General features: G+C 42.9%; 1 pseudogene; it reads left to right on the plus strand.

Moving 5' to 3' along the window:
- The first annotated feature begins 429 nt into the window (after window positions 1-429).
- On the plus strand, window positions 430-840 carry LOC147426922 (guanosine deaminase pseudogene; annotated as a pseudogene).
- Window positions 841-7,510: the final 6,670 nt, after the last annotated feature.

Genomic DNA, 7,510 nt, shown 5'->3' on the forward strand with positions numbered 1-7,510 from the left:
TCTATGTCTCGCTCTCATTCCTGCTGCATCTCCTCCACGCTATGGCTCATCTCCACAGGCACCCACCATAGCTTTCCCTTACAACTGGTATCAGAGCCCCAGACACACAGCGCTTGAGCAGGGCCTCATTTTGGAATTTGCCAAAGAATCGCTCTATGTCTGCGTGCCACAGTTGGCCTTCCCTTCTCAACATGTCGCCAAGAAGATGGGCTCCTATAGCGGATTGAAATGCTACCAATTCCCCAAGAAGATAACCTTGCAAGCTTTTAAAAATCTTATTTCCGGCCTGTTAGAGTTTCTTGCGAGAGTACTATTGAGCAAGTACAAGACATAATCGCAATAAAGCTTTCTGTCGATTGTGCAACGATACAACCACAAACAAAGTTCTCAGAGTTGGGTGCATATTCACTAGATACTGTGGAGATTGTTATGTCTTTGGAGGAGGTTCAAGACAGGGATTGCAACTTTCTTCATAAAGCAGTTCAGGAAGCCTATGAAGGTATGAATTGCGGCCATGATGGACCTTTTGGCGCAATGGTGATGTTGAAGGATGAGGCTGTTGTTAGCTGTCACAATATGATCCTTAAATACATCAATCCAACAGCTCATGCAAAGGTCACAGCCATTCAAGAGGCACATAAAAAGCTCCGGCGCATCAAGGTGGCAAACTTCGAGATGTATGCTTTGTGTGAGACTTACCCGATGCATTTTGGTGCTATATATCTTTCTCGAATCAAGCCGCTGATCTATGGAGCTCAAGCTGAAGCAACCATTGCAATTGGCTTTTATAAATTCATTGGAAAAAAGGTGTTTAAAGATACTCAAACCAATCATGCTTGACAGTATTCTTCATTTCAAGCTCTTTTGCAGATTCACATATAACATCAAAGATCGACAACTTCTCTAGAACATGATCAAGCAACACTATGCTTAGTTCAAAATTAGTTTTACCTATTCAGTCTCATAGGTCTGACATGATTTTGTTTATGTCATCATCGATATTTTGTCAAAGCTTTGTTTTATTTTCTCAGTTGTCAATCATGGTCATGTCCCTTTTGTATGGGCTCTACACACTGCCACACATGAGTGGTAATACCTCCCCAATTCTCATTTTGTTCACAAGTCCTATTTTGTTACCACTTCTCATGAGGTTACTGGGTACACCTTAAACCCAAGGTTTGGTAGTGAACCAAAAACTCCATTTTGGTAGTAGCTAATCTTTGACCTTCACCCCAAGGGGAGGCTCTACTATCATAGCACCAGGTATGGATACACCAGAAAACCTTGGTTGTGAGAGAACCTAAAACTCACGGTTGATGAGTACATCAAAAACTCGAGGTATCATGAGAGTGATCTGTTAGTTTGGGCTTGAGGGGGGGATTGTTGGGTGCCAAGCCCCTAGTAAAATTGTGCCTGTAGGAACATCTCCTACAGCATGCAATTAACACACACAGCTTGCATGGCATGAACACCTAATATATTGTAAGTTTGTTTTTAACTAAAAAATAATAATTCAAGAAGCATAGCGTTTTTTCTGTGTCGAATCTCTGCTCTCTCTCTCTCTCTCTGTCTCGCTCTCCTTTCTACTGCATCTCCTCCATGCTATGGTTCTTCTCCGTAGGCACCCAGCATATCTTTCCCTTACAAACTGGTATCAGAGCCCCAGAAACACAATTCTTGAGCAGGGCCTCATTTTGGAATTTGCCAAAGAATCGCTCTCTGTCTGCGTGCCACAGTTGGCCTTCCCTTCTCAACATGTCGCCAAGAAGATGGGCTCTTACAACAGATTGAAATGCTTCCAATTCCCCAAGAAGATAACCTTGCAAGCTAAAAGGAAATCTTTTTTCCGGCTTGTTAGAGTTTCTTGCAAGAGTACTATTGAGCAAGTACAAGACATAATCGCAATGAAGCTTTCTATCGATTGAGCAACGATACAACCACAAACAGAGTTCTCAGAGTTGGGTGCATATTCACTAGATACTGTGGAGATTGTTATGTCTCTGCTCTCTCTCTCTCTCTCTCTCTCTCTCTCTCTCTCTCTCTCTCTCTCTCTCTCTCTCTCTCGTTTTTGTTGCATCTCCTCCACGCTATGGCTCTTCTCCGCAGGCACCCACCATAGCTTTCCCTTACACTCCTCACACATGTTGGGACCACTACACATAAGCAGAAGACATAGAGAAGGGGGTAGGGGGAAATGTAACTGGAGAAATGGGCTATGAAAGCATGATCACACTCATAAAGCACCATACATAGCTCATCACAACAAACAGGGCACCCACTCGATCGTCAAACAAAAAGACGCACAACTTGTGTTAGGTATTGGATTGTGCTATCTATGATGGATGAAAGAGAAACATAGCGTCAATGTGTGAGTGCGTGTGTAAGCAAGGTTATCACTCAAGTGAATTAGGTTCCAAGATAGAATTAGCTTGGACTCATAAACACAATCTTGAGTATTGACTTAGCTTAGCACAAGCTCACCATAGACAAGCATGTAGTGCAAAATGGAGTTGTTGTTTATTCATTCATGAAATGAGCTTTAAGTAGCTCTACAGCCTTTCTCCACAGCATGTGGGATAAATCCACTCTCCTCTCCTTGACTCACACTTAAGAACAAAGATCACACTTTACAATCCTCCCCTTGAGGTTTGGACTATGACAAGATACTAAAGATGCATGATCCACACAGGCTAACAAAATCCACATAGGATGGTGATATCCACACAGGAAAACAAAGTCCACAAAGGATGGTGATATCCACACAGGATGGTAAAATCCACACAAGAAAAATCCACAAAGGATGGTGATGTCCACATAGGATGATAAGATCCACACAAGAAAAAGTCCTCCCCTACAAGTAGAGAGTCTGCATCTTCAAAATGGGTCTTCATAAAAGACAATGTTGCTCTCGTCTTCATCCTTTTTGTCTTCTACTATGTGAGATGATCCTCTGTCAGGTCTCTTGCCTTCATTGCTTCTACTGCTGCTGCTTTCTCCACTGCTACTGCCTCCATTTCAGCAGCACCGAGAAGGAGGGTGGCCCTTCCTAACACATTTGTTGCAAGGTTTGTTTGTGTAGCAGTCTTTCACTACGTGTCCCATTCATCCACATTCATAACACTTTCTTCCGTTTGTCGATGTTGATGGCGAATGCCTTCCCCTTGAGGATGTTGCAATAAAAACTCCTCCTGATGAGGTGAGTGAACCTCTTTGCTTTCTTTCTTCTGCTTGGACTGAGTTGATCACATCTTGGAATGGTGGTGCTGGTTCTTTTTCTTCAAGAATTGTGACTCAGTGGTCATAAGAAGGTGGAAGTGCACTTAATAGTATGGCCACTTTGTCATCTTTTAGTAATTCGACATGGATGTAAGTGAGCTGCGTGACAATGCTCTTAAGTCTATTCACTAGGCTAGAAATGTCCTCCCCTTCAATCATAGTAACTTTGTAAAGCTGTCTTTTAAGACTAACTTTGCTTCTTTTGGCCCTAGCTCCAAAATTACTTTCTAAGACATGCCAGGCATCACGTGCATGCTTACATTCATCTATGAAATGCACGTAATTGTCATGCAAGGAGGTAATGATGATTCCTAATGCTTGTTCGTCTTTGGCCAAATTCTGTGCACTTGTTATGAGTGTAGATGCCCTAGTGTGCACTCCATCGGGTTTGGCTTGTTGCTCTAAGGCAGTGCTGATGACAGACCACAAACATTTTTTCATAAGGTAGCCTCTTAACTTTGTTTGCCATGTCATAATAATCAATCTCTAATTCTCCTAAATGATTTTCTCATGCTAAACTGATCATTTAATATGGGAAAGTGCCAGGGGAGAAAAAGCTAGAATATTGGTTAAGCTAGCAGACCGGCCACAGTAGGGATATAAAGGAGGGAAAATAGGGATCCAAAGGGGGGGCCATCTGCAAAAGATCCATGTGCAACAATGGGCTAAAAAGACCCTAAGGTTCAGCCCATTAAGACTTCCAAAATGCTAAGGTTCCAAAATTCAAAGGTTGTGTCCAAAGGTCAACCATGGGGGAATTGGATGCTTTGTGTGTGTCAAAAAAGTCTTTACAAATCCCTACTTAGAAGGGGGCGAGCCTTGCTTGTAGTGGATGAGAGAGAAAGTCACACACACACACACACACAAGCTCCCGTTACACAAAGGGAATGAGGGACACATGTCAGCTCCCGAGCCTAGATGCCCACAAGGTGTACCCAATTCTTATTGGATGGCCTTGGAGGTGGACCAATGAGAATTAGGCTAGAGTAAATCTAGTTTAATTAATTCAAAAACACTTAATAAAAGAACCAATGAGAATTAAGCCCTCTAGAAGACTATTGGACAGTCTCCCAAGGGGTCCAATGCGCATTCAGCATCCCAATGGCTTGCCTGATTCCTATTGGCCAGGAGGCAAAGGGGTCCAATGAGATTTTAGTTGAATTATTAAATTACCTAAAGCCCTCACAAAAGGAGAAAGGGGGACACATGTCAGAAGGCTATCACTTATGCTGCTTAATTGTCATTGGCTAGCCCTAGGGAGGTCCAATGAGAGGGTAGCATGAGCAAATAGCAAGAGGGGTCGACCAAGACAGAGAGGGGGCTGATTTTTGCAAGGCATTATCACATACACACTCACACAATCTCATTTGTGAAGTAAGGAAGACTCTCTTTCCTTCTCAAGCTTTAATGGAAAGCTTACTACCTACTCCAAGCTTGTGAGAAGGGAGGCCTACACCAACAACTCTTGGCTTTGTGATGCAAATCCAACCAAGAGCCAAGCTTCAATGCATGCTCATATCCTCTACCATGCTAATTAATAAGCTAAGCTATGCTAATATGAGTGATTATGTGAGGAGATGTACATCTTTCTCGTAAGACTACTCCTTCTTCCTCTCAATCTACTCTCATACCCTGCTAGCTCTCACCATCTTCGAAGGTGTGTGAGGTCTTGGGTCTGAGACCGGGGAGAATTCATGTCGTGTTTGATAAGTGTTTTGCTTAGTGCATGAAGCTTTCATCTTCATTGCACTAGCTAGTCTTCAAGGAACACAAAGAATTGTATTGTACAATGTCTCTCTTGATGGGAGAAACCATAATACAAAGCCTTTTGGAGGGGGGACAGGCTCCATGTAAGTCCGGTCCTCAACTATTGTCATTAGCTTAATTTCTCTCTCTTTTGAAAGTATTGTCCATGCTATCTAACTAGGTGTTACGCTTTTAGTTGCTCTCTCCACCCAAGCACCCTTGTAATTCTCATTAGGAATCTATTCTAATGAAATGCCCACTATGTTCATGCTAATTTCCGCTACACACAAGTTTTTAGGCCATTAAATGTTACATTGGTATCAGAGCACAAGGTTTCTCTTTTCTTGCTCAAGAAGGGAGGTCCTCAAGCTAGCTATAAAGGGTTGGTATTATTAATTGCCTGTGAGTAAGTAGAATAGGGATTTTTCAGCCTTGCAGTGCGCCTGCCTTCGTGCAGTTAACAAGGCATCACCGTCGAGAGATATGGCCTTAATAGTGGAGTCCTACGGGGCTTGCCTATGGCTTAACCACTATTGAGCTATTAGAAGCTTGACAGGAGCCGGTGTTGTTTTGGTGTTGAACGACCCTCTCTTCTATTCCTTCCAATTAATGGTATTTGAGCCATGGTACAGTAGCTTGAGTGCTTTTTCTAAAGGGGTAAAGAGGAGTAGCAACTAGGGCTTGAAGTGCCAAAGTATACCTAAAAAGTTTACACCTAAAAGTTGTTAGAATGGCTGACAATAGTAAAGAGAGTGAAATTAATGTTGATAACTTTGATTTTTCTAATGATCAAGCTACTAATGATGCTCCGATGCTTGTTAACTATCTTGTTTCTAGGCTTCAACAAGCCATGGGCAATCCATCTCTCCAAAGTGAAGTGCAATGGCAGCTCCGTGCTCATGGGATTCTCCAAGCTCACCACCATGAGGAGAGAACACCTAGGAAGTCTCCTTGTGAGACTTCCAAAATATGTCTCTCTCCGATTCGGGAAGAAGAAGAGAATCCATACAAAGGGCTCAAGAATTTACTTCTTGATGATGCATCTCCTTCCCAAAGGAGAACTCAAGAGCCTCCACCGAAGGAACGAGAAAGAAGTGAGTCTCCCAACACCTCGGCGGAGATGGCTCCACGAAGACGGCGGGCTAAACGCTCTCCATCACCACCAAAGCGGAGAAGACCATCACACTCTTCTCCACGCCATAATTCAAAGAGGGATGATAAAAAGCAAGAGAAGAAAAAGGAGAGAAAGAGGACACCCTCTTCTCCATCTTCTTCATCCTCTTCCTCTTATGAAAGCTATGGTGAAGACGACGAAGATCAAGACAAGAAAAAGGCGAGAAGGAGGTCACCCTCTTCTCCACCTTCTTCAAATTCTTCACCTTCTGAAGAAAGTGATGGTGAAACCTTTGAACCATCAAAAAGAAGAGGCCATAGGAAATCCTATGCCGCATGGAAGAGGTCGTCCAAGCTGAAGAAATTCAAACAGGGAGGGAAGAGCATTTCTTTCCTTACCTATGATGGTACCTTTGGTGCTACGGACAAAGTCTTGGCCTTTATCCAGCAATTCGATGCGGTGTTTAGAGATGAGGGCTTCACGGAGTCCTCTAAGCTACGCCATGTAGCTATGCACTTTCAAAATTCCGCCAGACAATGATGGTCTAGCCTACGAGCCAACGGTGAAGCTCCACGAACATGGAAAGCTTTAAGAGCTTCCATTATGAAGCAGTTTTTGGCCACCGATGCCAAAGACAAAGTACTCACCGAATGGCGAAGCTTAAAGCTCTCTCCCAATGAATCCATCCCCAAATATGTAGACAAGTTTTGGGACCTACAACTCAAAGCCACTGTCTTCAAAAAGTTGGATTTTGGAGAGCAAAAGCAACAATTTTGTGCGGGCTTAACCGAAGAAATGGCGGAGTATGTCAACTCCCAAAGGCCACGTATCATATCGGCGGTAATACAACATACTATGGTGGCCTCTCAAATCAATTTCCAAACCGGGGCTAAAAGGACTAATAAGCCCCCGGAAAACAAGGGTTCAAATGAGCCTAAGGGGAAGGACAATGTCCAAAAGTCTCCTAAGGGCAACTCCAACAAAGCTAAAGAGAAGGGAGTTTACAAAGGTAAAAACAAACTCTCTCCTGAAGAGCTTGAGCGTTATCGCAAGGATAACCGGTGTTTCAAGTGTGGAAAACAAGGGCATGCGTACCGCGCTTGTCCCCAAAAGAACAACCGCCGAGATCCTCCTAGAGCCCCGGGGAGGTCACCTAATAAAAATGTAACCTATCACATGAGTTCAACAGAAGGGTATTTAAAGTTCTTGAAACTTACAGAAATATATATACAGAAGGGCATTGTTTTTTCAAATTTGAAAAAAACTTATAGATTTTAAAAGACAAGGGTACATTATGTTCTTAACAAAATTCACAGATAAGCGGTTTTACAAACATGTCTTGAACGCACGTGATATGGTAGTTTTACACATAGT

This window comes from Adiantum capillus-veneris, chromosome 24 (genome assembly GCF_014529385.1).
Source record: "Adiantum capillus-veneris isolate H3 chromosome 24, ASM1452938v2, whole genome shotgun sequence".
In the NCBI taxonomy this organism is placed as follows: domain Eukaryota; kingdom Viridiplantae; phylum Streptophyta; class Polypodiopsida; order Polypodiales; family Pteridaceae; genus Adiantum; species Adiantum capillus-veneris.